Source organism: Heliangelus exortis, chromosome 1 (genome assembly GCF_036169615.1).
Source record: "Heliangelus exortis chromosome 1, bHelExo1.hap1, whole genome shotgun sequence".
Classification (NCBI taxonomy): Eukaryota; Metazoa; Chordata; class Aves; order Apodiformes; family Trochilidae; genus Heliangelus; species Heliangelus exortis.
In genome coordinates, this window is record NC_092422.1 from 114112705 (window position 1) to 114134273 (window position 21569).

At 42.0% G+C, this 21569-nt stretch overlaps 1 protein-coding gene and 1 long non-coding RNA gene across 6 annotated transcripts in view; one reads left to right on the top strand and one right to left on the bottom strand.

The window, feature by feature from the left end:
- ZBTB20 (zinc finger and BTB domain containing 20) overlaps positions 1–18337 on the bottom strand; it is a 505805-nt gene extending 487468 nt beyond the window's left edge. For 3 of the 5 annotated variants that reach the window (XM_071759936.1, XM_071759870.1, XM_071759801.1), the window contains exon 1: positions 18263–18334. The gene's annotated coding sequence lies outside the window, so the exon portion shown is untranslated. Of the gene's footprint in view, positions 1–18262 lie in introns of all 5 variants that reach the window. The other 2 variants (XM_071759958.1, XM_071759995.1) reach the window with 2 other exon arrangements.
- On the top strand, positions 18028–20123 carry LOC139803673 (uncharacterized). The gene is made up of 3 exons (XR_011729109.1): positions 18028–18201; positions 18478–18690; positions 19341–20123. It is a non-coding gene; the product is annotated as an uncharacterized lncRNA (long non-coding RNA).
- Positions 20124–21569: the final 1446 nt, after the last annotated feature.

The following is a 21569-nucleotide window of genomic DNA, read 5'->3' on the forward strand; positions in this document are numbered from 1 at the left end:
AACATGGCTGCTTCGCAGCCTTAACCCCACCTCTTAGTGCACATTCATACTCCCTCTTGATAGTTTAGCCTTTCTGGAATCAGTTGTCTCACATGCACTCGAATCTAGATGAAGCCTTGGGAATTCCTCTGGACAGAAGACCATCCCTATGGGGAGAGGGAAGTAATCTCTGAATGAAGAGCAAGCCATTCCACACACTTACCATCACGCACATTCTCCTGCTGTGGCCAGGCTCTCAAATCACAGAGAGCTTCTTGGGACTTCCCAACAGACATGGCAAGTCATGGTAAATGTCCTCCTCACTCTAAATGTTGTATCTGTGTACACCCATCTTTGAGAAAATGTCAATAGACAACTTAAATGAAGTGTTACTAGTGAAACTGATAGCTAGATCTTTGCTTAATAGCACTGCAGCTAAGAACACAGAGAGGGTAACACTGGCACAGAGATGCATATGAGCCTAGGACAACTGGTCACTGACAAGTGTCCACCAACAACTCTCTAACAGATGCCTTTGTGCTGTCTCCACCAGGACAGGTCTAGGTAGATTGGCAGATGGCACATGGTGCTGTGCCACTCCTCCCTGCCTCCCAGTGCCATGTCACTGATCTTCCCTGCAGAAGGGAAGTTACCTTCTCCCCAGTTTCCTGAGAAAAACCCTCCTGCAGTTCTCCCCTGCCACCTTCTATCCCACATTAGCTGGCCAAAATTGCAATTTTTATCTATTTTTATACTTCAAAATGGCAAGGCTTGTATGACAAAATGTCAGGCTCTCCTACCAGACAGTGCTCAGGTCTCCAGCTTCTCACCTTGATTCCCCCACTGTGTGCCTCTTCCTTCTCCCCTTAATGTAATGTGTACTGCATGCAGGACAGGAATGAGCTTGCTAGTGGTCCCTCCTCTGCCTCTTCTGAAAGACCACTCACTGCCGGGCATTTGGGACTCCCTGTGGTGCTGGGGAGAGCCCCCACTGACATTCAAAGGCTTTACAGACCACATGTTGGGAGGAGTGGTGCAGCATCAGGAGGCAGGGAGGAGTGGTTCAGGGGAAGCTTGGCACAGCTCTGTGTGCCATCTGCCAACCCATGGAGAGTTGTCCCAATGGAGAGTTGGCAGTGTAGAAGGATCCAGTAAAGAGTTGGCAGGGCGGAGGGTGAGGGGTGCTGGTGGTGGAGAACTGGTTGTGGCAGACAGTTGTTCCTTTCCAGTTACTGCTTTGAAGCCATGAGAGATATTGGGGGGAAAAAAAGGGAAAAAAAAAGGGCAGACAAATTAAAAAAAAAAAAAGTAATAAGCTAACACCAAATATGCCAATGACAAATAATGACCAAAAGCAGCACAAACTGTGTGTTCTCATAAACTAGCACATTTCTCTCTTTTCAGCAAGTAAAATCATCTGAGGAATACTGGGTTTTAGAGAGGTGCTCTTCATGCCCTCTGCTTTAAAAACCAAATCAAAACTCATAGAGATGTGATGGATGAAGTGGAGCCCCAACAAATTTACAGGTGGCTTCAAAAGCAGAAATACATTTGACCCAAGATGTCAGGCTTGCATCTACTGCAATGCAAGTTACAGCAGAACTCTCTTCAGCCCCTCACAATGGTCCCAGGGGAAAGGTTATTACATTTCACTGCTGTTGCTTGTATCAACATTGGCCAAGAGTCCATGGGTCATGATATCTATATTTATAATGTCAGACACAGGAACAGTCCAGTGGCATTTTCCTATTACTACTGACTAGGATCTGCCACTTAAAAACATTTACATAAAAATAACAAAGAATAGAAACATGTGACGCCGGAATAAAATAGGCTCTCATTTCAATTTACAAATGAAAATATTGAACATTCTAAAACTTAATAGGGAAGTGAAAAGAATACAATTATTTCTGTCCCTCATAAAAGACATTAAAAAACGTACACTTTTTGCCAACCTGCTCACACAGGGAATATGCAAGGCTTTCAGGGCCTGATGAGAGCGATGCTGCTAGCTGATGGATTCATTTACCATCAGATGCTAAAAAGAAAGTAATAAATGAAACGAGTTTTGAACATGAGCTCACAATATTTTTAGGATCTAAAAACTGCCATTAAGTAGTCTGAGTATTCTACAACAAGGGCCTAATGAAGGCTAGCTATTTCACTCAGGTTCTCAATCCTAAGCATTAAATCCAGACAGCAGGTTTCTTGCTCTACTGCTAGTATTAAAGACACCAGTATTACAAACTGGAGCTTAATGGTTAACACACATAAGGATATTCATTTATTGGACTTCAAAAGAAGTTGAAGAAAGAAACAGAAAAAACCTGTATGCGTGTACCAAAACAATATGAAACTCCAGATATATTTCACAGTATAGTGTAGACATTGTCAAAAATTGCTTAAGAATAAATTAGGATGAATTCACATCCATCTGAAAAAGTTCAGACAATTACTTTCTGCAGACCCTTAGAGATGTCCTTTTAAGTGAAACTACTGAAGCAGAACACTGATGAGTTTGATGATCCTGAAAGTGAGATGTTTTTAGTGCTATCATTATAATTATTAAACATAGTTGCAATGTCAATTGAAGCCTGTGTTCCAAACCTTCAAGATGATCTTCAACATTAGACACCTTTGTGTCTTGAAAACCCCAAAATAAGCTTATTACCTGATTACGCTATAAAGAACAGCTCTTCTTACCATGACAGATGCAGCCTTATTTTATCTTAATTATATTGCCTTCAATGGAACACAAAGGGAGCAATTGATATCAAGGATTGAAATATTTATTTTGAGACCTGTAAATTCAGCTGTCCACTATGAGAATCTCCAAATGACAGAGTGAACAGTGACATTAGTACAGGTTGGCTAGCTGAACATGACAAATGACCTCCTAATGGCCACAAGCACATAGACAATGAAATGTATGTCCTTGTATGCTATTATTCTGTACCACAATTAAAACCACAAACATTTGTTGCAGTGTTTCCAAAGATACCATCCCAGAACAAGGATAACAACATACAAAAGATGTCTTGACTATTTGGTTAGACAGCAAAAGCAAAACTGCAATGAGAATGTTTAAAACAATTTCTTCTGCTACTCAGTGCTGTATTCCAACGACACTGAGTGAAAAAGTAGCAACTAAACTTTCCCAAAATTGTTCTGCAGAGCCTAAAGACAAAAATCACTTAGATATCACCAGTCACCTGGCTAACTCAAGTGGAAAAGGAAGACTGATGTCCCTGGTTCCCAGAGACACTTAGTGTTTCTCGCAGGAACACGTGACTCTACGCTTGCATCAACAAGTGTCGTGAAATTTGCACTGAGAACAAGAAGGACTTTGATCAAAAAATAGCACACATTTTACTCTGCAAGGAACTTTACAGTGAGGTACTAAATGTACAAAAGCAGTTGAAGGAGGTTTCAGAGGGACTTGAAAGATTACAGGCTGATGACACTACCATTACAGCCTCAGTGGAAATGTGATTTGATCTAATTAACAACAAAGAAGTAGAACCACTGAAGAACAAAATTAAAAAATTATTCAAAGACACTTGGAAGCTTTCCATTTAGTAGCCACTAGGGCTGATTGCAAACACAGGCAGTTGGGATTGCGCCCAGGATAGGATGTCGAGTTTGGGATATCAGGATAGGCACAGAACACACTCCAGCTATCCCAGCTCTTCCAAGATTAAAAACTGAAAATCCATATTTTTTCTCTAAATATGTGATTAAAAAATTGATTTGACTGAACACAATTTAATCATGCCGGTAGAAAATACAGATGTTAAATTATGGCAGAGAAGATGGCTGAACTTAGGAATGCTGGATTTTAGAACAGATGCACTGCTGTCCAGGCAACTCTGCATCACATTTTCAGTTTATTCATATCACTTTGACTGAAACTGTGTAACAGTGTAGGTGCTAAAATCAAAGAATCTGGTGAAGTGCACTGATATGCAGAGTTAGATATAAAGCCTCACAGACCTAATGGTTTTTACAGACTGTGGAGACCACGAGGTTGTTCTTAATTTTTAATTACAGAATCACATGCTTTACATTAGCGAAAATATGCCTTTTTTGTGTTTAAGAATAAATATGCTAATAAAATAAGTCACATCCCATGCATGCACTTCTTCAGTGCACAAAATACTACATGCGAGTGTTTTCTTTGAGAGGCTTTGAAGAAATAACCAAAAGTCATGCCGGGGAGAAAAATTCAAGCCTGATATGTTGGCTGCTGTTTCCACATACAAATTTTCTCTCCACACCCAATAGAGAACACATACCTCAGCTGAACAATTGTGAGCATATGTTAGCTATGCCAATATCCTGTGGAAAGTAACAAAAGGCTTTAACTTGTTTTTAACTGAGAGAAGTACATAACTAAGAAAGTCTGTGCTTTAGAATTTCAAGTCAGAATTGAGATTACTGTATTTCCCTCCTTGGGAAGTTATATGATTACCAATCTTATGATTTTAAAGTGAAAGTTAATGAGGAAATACGTTAACAACAAATGATATACATGCCTGTTAATATTACAATGTATTGGGCAAAAAAAAGGGGGGAAAGGAAAAATCCATTGTGTAATCCAGTTCTGATGAAATGCTGGACAATTTTGAGACTGATAAGTGCATGACTGCCAACTGACTCAGCATGACAACAGGAGTTCATTGTTGCCTTCGGACCAAAGGAAGCAAGCAGCCTGTTGGTACAAACTGGATTCTTTCTTTCACTAAAACATGGTATTTTCACCATCTTCTTGTTCTCCTTTTCGTGTCTTCCATCAGACCCTCTAGTGTCTCCAGTACATACTGCATTTATTAAGCCCTGCACTATTCAGCTAGCATCAGATACAACACGCATTAAGCCCTCAGATGCAGCATGTTACAAAATTAACTTAAAAGGCTGGAATACAACTCCATTTTTAAGTCCCAGTATATTTATATTTCACATATGGTTTTTGCTAGGCAATTCACAGGGGGGACTATAAAGCATCTCAACATGTGAGGCACTCTTGTAAACTCCACTGTGTCCTCAGTTGCACTTACTGTCCTCAGACATGGGGGATGTTGTACTGCAAGTATTAATACGGATATATGGGCTGCCTGCTACATCCACATGTCCTTGTCCCTGCTTGGAGGTTTGGCAACAGCAGGATGGCTGAATTCAGCTCAAGAAGTGGAATTTCTTTTTGTCTTCAAGGCTTCCTAAAGATTTCCCTCTGCCCAGCACTGCAGCTTGCACCAGCAAGTTAGCAAAGCAGGGAGAGCTCAGCAGCTCCCATGGGACTCCGGACCCTTTAGAGGCTAGGAAATGGAACTAAACCAAATACACTGCCCCATCCCTCTCAGGGCTGGAGCTACATGAGAAGGGGGGTTTAAATACTGTAGTAAGGTAGATTTATATTATTAATACACACGACTGACCAAGAGAAAGGTTCACATGTTGCATAACATTCTATAAAGCCTACAGAGTAGTGTTACAAAATCTGGCTCGTGGCCCTTTTCCTTCAATACACTCATATCACAGTCTCATTATTCATTATTTTCTGCTTTTCTAACTAAAGCTGCTTCTGTCGAAGTCTGTTAAAAATGTGAAAATCCCTTTTTAATCCAAAGAGATTATTTGTGTTTTAAGTTTACTGATTTAACTGCCACTTATGAGAAATCCTGGAAGTAATATTATTTTTTATAAGGAACAAGTGAAAAAAAAGATCCATACTTGTTCAAGCAGCTGAAGCATCCCCAGCCATTATTACTTCTTAAAAAGCATATTTTGCCAAAAGGAACTATGCCACATCAAAATTATCATGCCAGGAGAAAGGAACTCCTCACAACTGAAGGGCAGGATTGGTAATCAACAAATCTGGGTTATATTTATAATAACTTGGCAGGTGACTTTGACTTAGTCAATCAACATCTCTAAATCTGAGTTTATCCATCAGTGCAACAGGCTACTAATGCTTCCCTATTTCAGGAGGGCGTCTTAAACTTAATTAATTGATGTTCATAAAGAACTCAGATTCTCAGATGAGAGGCATCAGAGAACACCAAAGTATTATTAATCTCAGGTGCCAGAAAATTATCCCTGCTCTTGCATGAAACAGCTCTGAAATATTTGTAATTTCTATGGTAGCAATATTCTCAGTTCAGTTTGCACATGATGAGAGTTATCCAAATAAAATAAATGTCTGGTCATCAGAGTAAACAAAGACATCATTTTATGAGTCCAGACTAAATTGTAGAGATAATCAATATGAGAATAGCAGTGCCCACAATGAAACCTGTATTAATTATGAAGAGAGTTTATGAAAGAAATTAATCATTATTATGGAGTTCTCTGTAGGAATTTAATAGCATGAGCCAATTCTACATGACTCTTATGATGCTTGAGGTCAAATATGCTGAGTTTGAAATAAACTTTAATCTTCTCTGAACTAACTTTGTATAAAAAAAGAAAGCTTCTCATAAGTTCCACAGTACTGCCCAAAAAAACAAATCTCCTCTACCTCATAAGTGCGTGAGGTCTGATATGCCATCCTGAAAATAGATTCTAATGTCTCTCTTTTTTTGTTGTTTAAATTAGTGCTATAGGGAAATTATATACACTGATTACCAGAGAAAATTAGGTATGAGAGATAACCAATATATTTTTAAACTTACTTATTGGGTTTTTTTCTTAAGTAACCACTCTTCCAAAATAAACACAGCTATGTTTATGGAAATAAAGAAACATACTATAACGATTTTAGGTAGCATACCACAGTCAAATAAATACCATTTTCTAATAAAACAAACTGCGAGAAACCCTAATAGAACTTAACCCATAGTAACCAAAACAAAAACTCATGAGGGTTTCCATTTCAGAATGAGAACTCTTCTTGTGAGCTGAAGCTTCACATCCATTGGTCAACTTCAGTATTAATCAATATTTTTTTTTGTAAGTTTATAAATGCTCTGGGAAGAGACTATGACTGGAATTGTTGAAAATGCTCAATGTTGGCTTAATTCCATCCCCAGTCAAGTCCCAGTTGTCTTCAAAGGGAGAAGAGCTAGACCGATGCTCAGAGCTTTTGAAAAGCCTACCCTTTGTATCCATTTGCTTTGGTGAGGTACTTCTTAAAACAAATAAAAGCAGGAAGACATTAAGGAATGAGCCCATTATACCCCTGAGGTCCATGTGTGGCAAGACCTCCATGGGTCAGAAGTGGACAGAGAATTCTTGAGGGGAGTTCTTGTTTGGGCTACTTCTAAACGTGCTTGTGAGAGGAAGGAAGGTAAGTGATTGGGATGCAGCCAAGTCAGTAAGGTTGGCTACCCCTGCAAGTGCACAGAGAAGAGCAGCAGAAATATAGTTACCATCCTGCTTTTGCAAAATATAGGATTTAGCGATTTTGGAGACTACTGATAATGTATGCAAAGCTTACAATCCTGTCAGTAACAATTAGGTGTGCATAAGGAAGAATGAACCCTTAAAATTTTACAAGAACAAATGGTCTCCAATTAAAATAATGCAAAAGAGCTCAGTGTGACTATTTCTCTGAGCTTCATTTGTTGATGCCATAGGATTTCTTTGTAGCTGTACATTTCTGCAAGCTAAAATTCTCTTGGCAACTACAGACTTCCTTATTCTGATCTCATCACACACAGATGGCTCAGGCTTGTAAAATATTATTAGGGAACATGTTGGAGTGGCCTGAACATGGGTCACTCCAGCAACGTAATCTGACTCTAACAATTTCTCTGGATTAGTACAATATCAAGTTCTGCTGCCATTGTTTCCCAAACTGCAAAATGGGAAGAGTCTACCTCCCCATGAAGCAATGAGAACATGTGAGCTAATATACATACAGCTCTATAAAAAGGGGAAAGTGTTACTGCTATTTGGGGAGAGTAAGATAGGGTCATGTGGGCTTCAGTTTTATTCTCTTCTCTGAAACAAACGTTGGCACAGATATAAATAGTGCCCGCAGAAAAGCAAAGGGTGAACTTCTGCTTGAGCTCTTAAACAAAATGTAACTTTTGCATGTAAAGTCTTTTTAGAAGATTTTTGAACAGTTTAATAATTAAAAATCTTTAGTTACAAAAGAATTAACATTTACCAGAGTAATTTTTTTCAGTGGTGTCATAAATACACAGTATTTACACTCTAGTTCTGGTTTTCATAACAAGACTGTGTTTTTTATTTTGATCACTGGTTACTTTATTGCTGCGGCACATTATTTTTCTTTTCTTTTGGAGGTTCTGAGAAAAGTAATTCTTCACAGACACTGTTCAGATGGTATTTTTCAATTAAAAACACTTAAAGCAGAAAGGAACGGTTTCTGGTAGGGGACTGAAGATCAGAGTTCAATGCTTGGCTCTACAATAGACTCCCTGGGGAAATTTTCAAAGGCACAAATGGCAGGTTGGCACATCACTCCCATGCTTGCTTTAGTGGGAGTTAGTTGCCTCTGAAAATCTCTCTTTCCCTGGATTATCCCAATCAAGTCACTAAATCTTTCTGTGTTGTGCTCTGCAACCATTATAGTGGGAATTCTAATATTTTGTTCTTTTCACCTTTTGCCTGACTTGCCTATTTAACTACACACTTCCAGTGCCTCTGCTTTACAGTATGCAAAATACCTTGCACCAGAGGATGGGGTGCGGATCTCATCTGTGACTCACAGCTTCTGTTAGAATGCATACATGTGAATAACCTTAATGCCAACTGGGAATCTGAAGAATATTAATGTAAACTGTGTTCATAAAGCCTGGGTTATCATGCCTTCCAGGAGCAGTACTGCGTTGGGAAAAAGCACCAGATTACCAGTCCTGGAGAATGGCATCCACAAAGCAGGTGCAGGACAGCAAGATGGGGTGCATGTCTACCACATGGCACCAAGATGACTCACTCATTGAAAAGGGATATTACTAATACTTGTCATCTCAATCAGGTTTCTGGTAACTTCACTTTAGGCCAACCTGGACCATTTAATTCTACAGTCTTTGACTGAAATGTTACACTTTACTGGAACAAAAAGCGAAGCCTAAACAATTGTCCATTAGGCCTTTCAGAAAAAATCGCGAACCTGAGTGTGCATTTGCAACATGAGTTCAAGTACTCAGTAGCTGTGGTAATAAAAGCAGTTCTGTCTTATTTATCTTGCAAGTCAGGACTAAGCAAGACAATTTTTATTTTCAAGCCACAAATGTTTAATTCTCAAAAATTAGACATTTGGAACGCTTAAAAGTGTGAGAATGACAATATAGTGAATAAATGTGCATGAGAAGTAAAGTCAAGGAAATATTGATCTGTATTTCTTTATTCAAAAAATGGATTATTAAAAAGAATTATTCAAACAAAACTGACAATTATTTTTCCCACTCTACTAAACTTAAATGTGGTGTGACCATGACAAAAGATAAAAAACAATTTATATTCCACTGCACTCATTAATTACCTGCTACCCTACCAGGAATTAGCAAGTTTGCCAAATGAGATGAGGATAGGGCTCATTATATTCCAGAACAACACCACAGTGCAATGACATCTTTCTGTTACTCAGTAGTAGTTAAACTAGGCTTTTTAATTTTGTCCTATTGCCTAAATTATTCTCTAAGACATTCATCTTTCGCAACTATCTCTTTACAGGTATAGCCAAGATCCTGAGTTTCATGGCATTTTTTTTCTCAAGTTAACTCAGGAAAAGACAGCAGCATTTCAGTAGGAATTATTTTTGATAGAATATATTCATAAGACTAACACATAGCTTTATGTGCTAGGCACATCCCCTATTTCTTTCTGAATTATCTAGTTTGTATCATCTGTGCAACCAGCCCTACATGCAATACAAGACAGAATTCCTACAGTCTATCTAAGTAATTCAAGAAAGTTTGTAATTCTTCAGGGAGATTTACCCACAGAGAAAAAAGTTTAAAGAGATGTCAGAAGAGTTACAGGATTGTTATACACCAACGATGGGAAAGGTTATAACAAAATATTGCTAATGTTAATGCATAGAGCGTAAGTGGCTTTGACGATGGATAAATGAACAAACTTCAAAGGGATTGGTTTAAATCTGCCACTGGAGGAATGTTGCTCAATTGCATCATGTATCGGGATGCTGCTGCAGTCATATCCAGAAAAACTGATGCACCACAGTCTGACATAGTTCTGATAATAGATAAGTAAACTGTAGGATTGCCAAATGAAGAGGTACAAAAAAAAAAAAAAAAGAAAAAAAAATCCTAATATAAACAAAAGAGCTGATACAGCAAATTACACCAGAATTTGCAGAGCAACATGAACAAAAGAAACCCAAACAAACCCCATTCCTACTACTGATGGGATGCCCCTGTGTCCCACATGGCATCGCTGTAAAAGGATTCTGCAGTGATTGAGAAAGACACAAGCACACCGTGTACAGTAACAGCAGCCTACCCCAGAATACCACCATTTGCCAGCTAGAAACCTTGACCTACTGGCCGTATGCCTCCATTTCTATTTTGATGATCCACTAAATCAGTCACACCTTAAGGGGGGCTCACAGTCATGGGTGATAAAACCCCGACCTTTTCTGTTTGTGACAATCCTTGTATTTTTCTCCCAAAGGCGAAGTATGTTAAGGACATTCTTTATATGTCCAGAAGCCAACAGACTGTCACTTTCTTTACACAGTGTACCACATGTATCTAGGACATAGAAAGGATTATTTAAAACTCTAAAGGAGACATTTATACCCAGTACATTTCCAAAATAAGGATGGCAAGTTGCTGAAATAACTTATTTAAAACTTTTTCTCAAGTACAGAGTGATAGAATTAGAGTAAAATCATCTAGAAAGGGCTGGAAACACTTTCTCATGAAGTCTTAAACATCATTTCTAGTGACATTAACTTGAGCTACACGTCCCATCGGAGAGCAAGTGTCAGCAAAGTAAATGCATTAGTTAAAGCTTAATAGTAGTTTGGTGTTCAATATCTTGAAATATTTAATATGTTTTTTTCCCAAAGTAAACTGGTATTCAGTTTTAATGAAGACATTAACCTGCTTGATTCGTAAGCTCCTGTGGGAAGTCAGTCTAAAACACTGTCAAAAGAGGTAGGCAGAAGTAACAAGAGCTGTGACAGGAAATCAAGCACATTTTAAATGTTAAAAAAGCAGCCAGAAAGTGAGTCTCAATATGCTCTTGTTTTCTTTTAGTTTTGTTTATTTTTTGGTAATATGCTTTCTGCCCTTTAAAAGATGCCAAATAAGGCTGGGTATAACGTAGTCTGCACGTAACTGTGGGTATTGAAGTCTATGTGAGTTTTCACCAACTATTTTGTAAACAAGGAGTGGTAAAATACAGACTAAAAGTTTCAGTCAGATTCTGAACTTCGAGACACTTTTCAGTTTCCAGCATTGCAGGATGACAGCTTTGAACTGGAATCCACTGTTAGTCACAGTTTGAATTTTCCAGACTGACTTTGGATACAGTTTGCATTTCATGGGAACAGCCGGTCTTGTGAGTTTTCAGCTTGAAATGATAGTGATATAACAAGATGAGCAAAAATGGTGAGACCCCAAGCAATTAAGGTGGGTGTGTACTCTTCCTGAAATGCATATTGGTGGTTTGACAAGGGAGACAAGCTGGCTGCTTTGTTTCACAGTAGCTGCGTTTAGTTCATGCTGTCAAGCGTGGATTCTGACACTTACCAGTATTAATATTGCTATTTCTATTGATATAATTAGCACTTCTATAAATAATTGCTAAAGCTGCCATAGCTAAGTATATTACTGCAATCAGAACCATAAGGCCCTTTTTCGTCCCACACCCTCCTGGAAATACAAGCTGATTGATCTCACTAAGAAGACAGCCACTGAGCAACGCTGTTGATTCTAGCAGCCCAGCTAAGAGCAGCTACCACCATGTAGAAGAATCTCCTAAACAACTACTTTGGATGTGTGAGACTGAAGTTTCTCACCAGTCTTGCACCTGCCAATGTTTGAATGCTATAAATAGGGACTCTTCAGCCACACGATAAAAAAAAACCTCGCATTGAGTTAAGTGGATGTTACTCATACACTACAATGGGGGAGAAGCCCTGCAAATGTTTGGAGACAAACTGGGCCCAATCTTTAAATTCCAACTAAATGGAACAAATATTTTATTTATTTACTTCACAGCTGCGAAACAGGAAATTGCTTAACAAAACAGATATCGCTTGTTCCAGAGAAGAATAGAAGCACCTGCCATTTCAATCCCTAATTTCATTGTTACACTTAAAAATCCTGGAGACCAACAACTTTTCTCATGGCCTGAACACCAAACTTCAGGAACTCCCAGTCTTTTTCAAAGAATTTTGCCCTTAGTTTTGAGGGTGTTCAGTAGGTAACTTGAGGTGACTACGTTTAAAGACTGTAACTTTTAACTACCCTCAGTGGGAGAGGGGAATGTACAGAGCTAGCCTTGCTAGTGGTGGAACTAAAGCCTGGGGGTCTCAAAAGATAGATGCAAAAATATAAACAGTTTAAAATTGTTACCAGTTTTTGAAACAGTGGCTGTGTTCTGTTTTTTTTCATCTTCCATAATGTGATGTGAGTAAACACCACACAAAGATTTTCTGAAGGCAAATATTTACAGTGTCTGGAAGCAGTGTTATGTGTAACAAAAGCAGCCTAGAGTTCTGACTGTAGTTTGTCATAAAAATACTTCAGCAGTTTGAAGTTCTTAAGCTTTTGTCAAATAGATGTGCTGAGGGCCATACAGTGATTAAGTCATTTCTGTGTATAATTAGTATGGGGTGCGAGACATTCACATTTTTGAACCCTGTGGAGTTCTTCCAGAAACACTGCTTCCTAGCTGCAGTATTTGAAAACTTAAACTGGTAAATAGGATACTAGAGTTCCAAAGAAGCTTTAAACTCCTGTACTACTAATACAGCTCATTTTGTATGAGGCCAAAGCACTCACACAGCACTATGTCTTTCAGTAGTATCAGTGCCAAAATCATTCCTGTATAATTCCACTGATGTCACTTCAGTTATTTCAAAGAGGAAATTCATGTCTAAGCCACATTCTGTTTTCTGATGCAAACCCAGAATAACAACACCAAAGTTTATAAAGCTACTGACATTGGCATTTATTGTCAAAGCAAATAGCCAATAGAAAAATTGGCACCTAACATTTTAAATTATTGCTTGAGATGTTAAATACGATCATAACAGCAACATTCTGGAATTCTCTGTGTACATACCTTTGCAAATATTTGTGATGACAACACATGGTATTATTCCCATTATACAGATAGGAAACAAAGTCTGAGCAATTTTCCCTCTAGTCAAATACACTACTCTTGGCAAAGAGCAATGAACTTTACCAGTCCCAAGTCTTAAACCAGGACTCAAAATCAGTGAACTCAGTCTCCAATACTCTTTCATAAAAATGTAAGAACCAACATTTGGGTTGGACCCCATATTTGATGAAAAATTTAAGGAAAGCTGATGTAACAATTATTTATTTGAATAAATAGTAAGAGTCTCAGACACAGCACTTTCCCTGGTGCTACGAAAAAAATTGGTTACGGTGTTGTATTTTGGTACTCCTTGGGGCACCACTCATGAATGCCTGGGAAAATCAGAGCAGAACCTGGGATCTACTAATATCAATAAGCATAAAAAAATCTATATCCTGAAATCTTTTTTTGTTCTGCTTACCCTGCTCAGGCCACAAAGTAATACAGACCTTCCCAAACCTACTCTGGTTGTTGAAACCTGTCAATGGCAACTATTTTCTTTTGCTTCAGAAATGCCCGATGATTCATCTCAGTATGTACTGCTCATGAAAATTAAAGAGCTGAATTTTGTTGTGTTTATCTTGCTCTCTCTGATACCCAAGATCAAGGGTCAGAATGACAATGGAAGTGTAAACAAAGTTTACTAAGAGCTGCCTATTTTATACAATATACTAGCTTGGGTTTTTCTAATACTGTAATAATTTGTGCACACTTTCTGCAATAGCTGGCCTCTTCAGAGAGCTTAAATATGTGGTAAGATTTCTTGGGCTACTATGTATGCAATTACAGATGAAATCCACTTACTTAACATTACTTTGGTACTTTGAACAAATTAAAAATAATTATTTTTCCCCATAGCATCTCCTACATTAATATCTGAAGTCACTCTGGAATCTTAATGAGCTAAACTTCATAAGTTCTGTACATGCTTGAGTAGAGGACAGCCTCTTTCTACATGATACACACGCGATCATTTGGGAACAGTTTGCAAATCTAAAATCCCACCTCGCTTGAAGGGATTTACAGCCTCACATGACAAACTATACCGAACAATACTGAGGCCCTGTGAAAAATAAGCAAAAAGAACACATTTATTTTCTAATACCAAGATGGAAATAGTAAGTCTTGAGGGTCACCTGGAATTTGACCAAGGTTACCCAGCAAGGATCAAATCCTATTTGTCTTAGGCAGGCAGTCCTGCTGAAATCAAATAAGCCTGCAGCACAGATCAGCATACTAGGGCTGTGGTTTAACCTCTGAGGCATGCTATAAATCCTCTGCCATAAAATAGGTGTTATGGATTAATTGCTAATCCCAAATTATAACTCCTCATTCAAGAGCTGAAAATCCAATTCCCCTCACAGACTTAAATAACAAGACCAGAACTATGCTGGGATGTTTTAAGACTTCAGTTTTTAAATAACAAACAAAATATTTTCCAGGGTATTCAGTTAGTGTAGTGACAATTAAGCTACACTGCTTGAGGTAAAAGCATAAATCATACGCTGTGACACAGCATCTTTTTTTCTTTTTTTAAATCTGTCTGTATATATAGTCACTGATTTACCCAATAAATTAATTCCACAAAGGGGCTCTCCGAGTTTAAATTATCAAGTTTCTGCTGTAGTTTCAAAACAATGCCAGGCATGCATGTGCGTAGGAGGGACAGGACAACGAAGCCAATAGGTGCAGCTGTGGCCTGGGGGGCAGAAGGTCTGATCAAACTCTGTCACTGACTGCTCTTTGACATCGGGAAGTCGTTTCAGTGCCGTTTGATTCAGGGTCTTTCTAGCATATATTTTAGTAATGAAGTAACTCCCCAAATATTTGGAAGGCAAAGACAGGACATCATGAGCTTTATGAAATCTTCTCAAAATGAGAAACACGGGAGATGATGGGGGGGTGGGGGTGGTATGTGTGTGCGTGCAAAGCAGTCTGTTTCAATTTGTTGCATTGTATCTTCCCCATGGGTAAAACAGAAAAAATTTCAACCTTTGCAAAGCATCTTTATGCAAGTACAGGTGAAATACAACCTCCGTAAATTCAGACCCTTGAATGAGGTAAGTGGTACTTTGTACATCCAGCACCGCTGCCTCACAGGATCCCTTTAGTTTGAATGCCAGCGACCCTGATTTTAAAGCAGAGGGCTTTGGATTCCATTCCTAACATTACAACGCAGTAACAGCAAACATGAAATCCTTCGCCAGAAGGAATTTTTTTTTTCCACTAACATAACAAACAAGCTATGTTTTATTGGAAGATTTAAAAACTATTTCATTTTGGAAGACACGAGGCATCCGTATCTTTAATAACTGACTAGTTCACAGATTCTACATGCTAACAGAAAGTTTTCTTCTGATAGAGATGAGGATTTTTAAAAAACACCTACAGATTAAATGATGAGATTTAAAATAATGCTAAAATCTTCTGTAATGTTCTTCCTGCATCACAAATGGACTATTAAATCAGTGAAGTGCCAATCAAATGCTTTTGTACTTTGAAAGAAAGGTTTAAATAACAAAAGCAGTTTTTCAGGCCTCTCTCTCCCAGTAGTCAGTGTCACCTATGCACTAATTACAACATATTTACTCTCTTTTCTAGCAAGATCACAATTGAATACATTTTTCAGAACATGATTTTTAAGAAAAGTTGCAATCAGAGCCTCATGGATTCTGGCTTTTATTAATCCAGCTCCTCTAAGAAAAATACAGTGTTGTGCAGTAAACTTCAAGTATATGACAGGATTGAATAATAACAGCTCTGGATTCAGCCTCCAGCTTTAAAAATCAACTCACTGCACGACCTCGGGTGAACCATTAATTAACTAGGGCCAAATCCTCTGTGGACTAAACACAATGGAACTAGCCAGTTTGTACAAGCCAAAGATCTGGCCCCAAGTTTCCAGAAGTTTTGATTCAGGCTGGCCAAATACTGGAATTTTCGCCCTATGAAAAAATGTTCAGTTGTGCTGCAGCATAAGTAGCAAAGCTCTCACATCCTTTGTGGAATAAAAATTCACAATTCCCTTAAAGGGGGGGAGGGAAAGGTTGGGGGGAAGACAAAAGGAGTGTGGGGGGAAGTGGAGGTCTCTCAAGGGAAGATTTTGTTAACTGTGATTGCTCCCTGTAAAGCATAAAGTGGACAGAAGTTTTCAAGGCAGGTAGCCATGAACCATCACTAATTTTCTGGTCAGAAAAATCCTACTTTTTTCCAGTAAAACTGGAACTTTCCTGCAGAAAACTGCAGCTTCACAAATACCACATTTTCCACTCAGGGTGGAAGGGAAGGATCCTCCCAGTCAGCTCTAATACTGTGTACTCACAGCATCTACTGAATACAGCCTGTAAAAAGAGGTCTTGCTTCTGAGGTTTTATTCGTGTAAAAGAAGGATGACACTGCTTTCCTACCACAGATTTATTTTTGTCTTGAGTTACTCTTTCTTCCAAAGTGCCCCGCGATACACAGATTCTAAATGATACTGCATTTTTATAACATTAGCCTCATAATTTCGAAAGCATTATTTTTAAGAGAGTATGTCCCCACCATCCAGAAACACCCAAGATTTTTTTCAATTTTCAGGACTGTTTCGCACTTGTAAATAATTACAGCTTCTCTAGAGGTACTTTTCCCTCCTAAATAATCACTCTGATCCCGGAACTTGACTTCAGGCTTTGTGTAATATTCGTTTATGTTATTAGAATGTGACTCTTTCTTGCAATTTCTCGTTTGCCGTTAAGCAAAGAGAGCAAGACTGACGAGGGCACTTCAAGAGGCCATTTAACTTGAAAAAAATAAAGACTTACTCGGCTACGAAAGGAAGCGAAGTCTGGATGACAGTAAGGCAGTAAGGCAGCCCGTAACGACTACCTAATTCATTTTATCTTTGTACTCCACTTTATAAATGTGAAAACACTCCATATTGACAGGCTAAGAAACCTGGATACGAGCCCCTGCCATCTTGGCATAAACAGATGTCTGGCACTGGAAGGACAAGCGACTGATTGCTTTTAAAGCCACTGCTGTACCCAAGACATAGAGTATCCCGGTGGCTCGCTCAGGTAGAAAACGCGCTGCCAGCCTCCGGGAGAATCAACGTTTCTCCGTCAACCCGAAGGGACGACATAAAAAAGCAGCTGAGCTCACCGGTGTCGGAAGACGGGCAACTCCTCCCGAGCCTGGCTCTCCCCCGCCACCCAACCACCCACCCGCCCCCTCATCCCGCCGCCGCCGGACCGCACGGTCCCCGCCGCCCCGCAGCCGGCACCGCCGTGCCAGGCACCTTGCACACAACCCCGATGCTGCCGAAATGCACCACCCCCCCCTCCACCATCCCCCGTCCCCCTTCCCCGTCCCGGCGGACGCGGCCCTCGCCTTGCCGTCGCGCCGTTCACAAAAGGGCACTGGCAACTTTTCCCAGCGGCCCGGCCAGCGGCCCTTCTACGGCGGGAGGAGGGGAGGGAGGTGGAAGAGGAGCGGGGCAGGAAGATGTCAGTGCCAACTCTCCCTCCGGCCGCACGCACTCTCAAGGGAGCGCGACGCTGCGGCTACGCGCTGTAACCCCGCCGCCGGCTCGAAAAAACTTTTTCGGGACGGAGGAAAAGGCTCCGCGTAACCGCGAAGAGTGTGCGGGGGGAGGCCGGGGGGGTAAAAGGGTGGGTACGGGCTCTCCCTCCCTCTCTTCCCTTTCCCTTCCCCGCCCGGTCCCGGCGGGACGAGTGAGCGAGGGGAGCGGGGGACGACAGCCCCCTGGCGCGCGACCAGCGCCTCAGGGCGGCGGTTGGGACCTAACGGCTGGCGCGAGCGCCGGGATAAACTGGTGCCCCGGGGCGCCCCGAGAAACGCGGCCCGGGCACCGCTTCCCCCCCCCCTTCCCCTCCCTCCCCGCCTTCCGACTCCCCCACCGCCAGCCCGCCCGCTTCACGGTGCCTGCCGGCCGGCCGGTCGGCCCACCCCCTGGTAGGCGGTGCCCGCCAGAGACCCCGCCCCTAACCCCCCGCTGACCCCGGAAACGCGGTACCTCTCTCATCTTCTCCCTTCCCTCCGCGCAGCAGCTCGGCACTTTCACAGGCAGCCGCCGCCGCCTCGCCGGGCCCCTCATTGGCCCCCGGCCCCCCCGCCCCGCCAACGTGCCGCCATTGGCTCACAGCCCCGCCACTCCCGGGCGGGCCTCACCCCCCACGCCGCTGCCTGGGCCCGCCCCATTCTTCCCGACTCGTCTCTCATTTTCTATAGGTGAAGCGGCGCTCCCCGGCCCGCTACGCGACCCTCCTATTGGAAGATGCAAGTGTCGGTCAAACGCCAGGGCGTCTCTCATTGGCCGGCGTTTAGAACAATAAAACCCGCCTTCGCCGACCTAGAACTCTGATTGGTTCGACGGAGGTACCACTCGCTCCCATAGCTGTGTCTCGATTGGCCGCCGAGAGCGTCTCCGCCCCTAAAGAGCAGGTTAGGTTGCGCGCCCACCTCCTCCTACTCCCCCCCCTCCCCCGCCTTCTACGCATTTTTATTTCCCGCTTTATTTATTTATTTTCCCCATAAACTTAAATGACCCCGGAGGGGCGGGGGCAAGGCGGGGCCCGCTGGGCTCCGGCAGCCAACGGGGAAGAAGAAGCGGGGCCGAACCATCGAGCGCCTGGGCCAACGGCAGCCCAGCAGACTGCCCCGCTCTTGGCTCACCGCCGGCCAATCGAGCGGTGTCTGTCCGGCCTCCCCCCCCCTCACCTCCCCCGCCGGCGGTGGCTCCGTTGCCCGAGCGCAGGGCTGGATGAGGGCGACGGGGGGTGGCGGTGGCCCGGCGGGGCGGGGCCGGACCTCTTTCTCCCCCTCCCGCCCCCCTCACCCCGCTGGGCCTGGGGTCTGGTGTCTAGGGGTCGGGGGCCAGGCGCGGCGGGGGTAGGGTGCTCCTTGTCGGCTTCGAGCAGCGGCGCCGGTCGGCCCAGCCCCAGCCGCCGGCCGGGTGTGGGAGGAAGGGACGGAATCGTTTCCTTCCTGACGACGGGGCGAGCGGCACGCAGGGCCGGGGGGGGGGGGGAATCTCATCCCTCCTCCCCCCTCTTCCCCCCCCTCACACCGCGCTTTCTGTGGCCTGTCCTCAGCTTTGCGTCCCCGAGGGAAGCGTTCCACCCGCCGCCGTGGATTTTGTCAGCTTGCCCGGGCTGTGTAATATCGACGGTCTCCGTCGCGTTGTCTTTCTGAGGCACATCTTGGCTTCTCAGCCCGTGAAGCGAGGTGAAGTCATTTTCCCAAGAGCTCTCTAGTTTCTGCTCTGGACCAGGGCCTCCTCACCTCGGTGCTGGACTCCAGGGGGTTCTGTCTTCACGACTATAGCACCGCTTCCCTTTAGAAGCAACAGTCATTTGTGTTGGGTTTGCAACTGGGTCTAAAGTGAGCTGACAGTAAGCACCGTTACCACAAGCACCTCAAGGATTCTCTGGGAGTCCCAAAGCTGGCCTGGGTCCTTGGCCCCTGAGGGCAGTTGGCTGTATCAGTCTCCATCCTTTCCCATCAAAGAAAAGGCCTAGATCTTGTTTTTCTCTCTGTGAATGTATTTATAATGTTTTTATCACCTTTCATGCCTCTTCTGCTTTTTTTTCTTTTGTCAGCATTTAGACAGTAATGCCTTGCGCTGTTCTTTCAGAACTCTTCATGTGACTTTACCTTCCACTTTCTGTCATCTTTCTTTTTGTTTTGGGTCAACTAAAACTCATGCCTTATCCAAATTTGTGTCTTATTATACTTCCTTTTCCTTCCTGTGTACTAGGTTAGTTTAGATTTGGTGGTTATAATTCCTTTGAAGAGCACTGAGCTTCCTACATCCTTTTTCTCTGACTGACTACTCCTATGTGATCCAACATAACAATTATATGATTTCCTCATCCTAGCAGCCTTTTGATACTCTCTGTCCTTCCCTTTGCACAGGTTACTTGGTCTAAAGTTATCATCCTAATTCAAGCTCCCTCTCACATTCATGTCACAAGCAATGTGGATCTGTCTGTTTGAGCCATGTGGGGAAGAAATCCCCTTCCAGGTGGTTTCACTTTCTCTCATGCCAAAGTTTGTCACCAGTGTTTTCCAAGAAATATGCCTTGATGAGGAACTTTCTTAACAACTGAGTCGCCCATTGACTTGGGTGATTCTGCCAGCTGCTTACAGAAGGCTCCTCTGTCTCATGAGTGGGGTGTATATAAAGCAGACCATTGCCAGGAAAGCACCCAGCTTCTTTGCTTTTCTCATAATTCCCAGGACCTTCTAGCAGCTTCCTTTGTTATCCTCCCCGAACAAGGAATTTCCTTTATATTTGTATTGCAATAATGTGGATTACCCCACTGCACCTGTCTTGCCCCAATTAGAATGTGCCCTTTTTTATTTTGGAGAGATTTGGGTTCTGTTGTTTAATGCAATGGGAGCAATTAGTAAGCAAATTTACCTTCTAGTAAAAAAAAGCAAGGACCACCATCAGATTCAGCTCAGCATTGTAGTCAAGCACTTGGGTGTTAAGCACTGTTGTAATCTGACTGCATAACTGCTTAAATGTAAGAGTATACTGAAGTTCTGTGCTGAATCAAAGCTTTTTCTTTTAGTGTTCTTGTGGCCTGTTCTGCATTTTTAAGCTGAGAAAGAGTGTGAAGTAAAACACTCAGAAAAATAATTTCTCTAGGGCATACTCTGTTTGATAATGTCATACCTGGAACTTCATCGGGGCTGTCAAAACAATGGCGCATGACGGTAAAGCTGAGCACACCTCATATGCATGAATCTTTCACAGTCAGTAACTAAGTATTGAGAATGAGCTGAAGGCTCCTCTAGCTGAGTTATTTCACTGACTGAGAAGTTATGTGACCCATAGTGAGCAGACCCCTCCCAGCCAGGAACTGTGGGTAAGAATAGGCAAAGGTGGCAATGAATGTATGGACTCACGATGAAGAGACATACTGCAGAAGGATAGGGGATATTGAAGAGATGTCAAGGAGGAGACTTCTGGCCTTGAATTGCATTTCTTGTCCACTATAGATTCTGAGGCTGCATTTCTGGTGGGAATTGCAGCTATACCAGAGACACCCAGCAAGTTCTTGGTGATTTGCTAGCACAACAGGAAAGAGTATTTCCAGTGGTGATGCGAATCTGCTTCTATTTAACGTGATCCTTAATAACTGTGGGACAGTGAGCAGGCTTCTAAAATTTATGCTTAGAAATCATGCTCAAAAATGTTACAAACCTCTCAGAGGAGACATTTAGAACATGAACCAATTGTGTTACGTTGAGAAAGTGATCCAGCGAACAATCCATTATTTAATTGCTAAGCATGATATAGAAATTAAAAACAA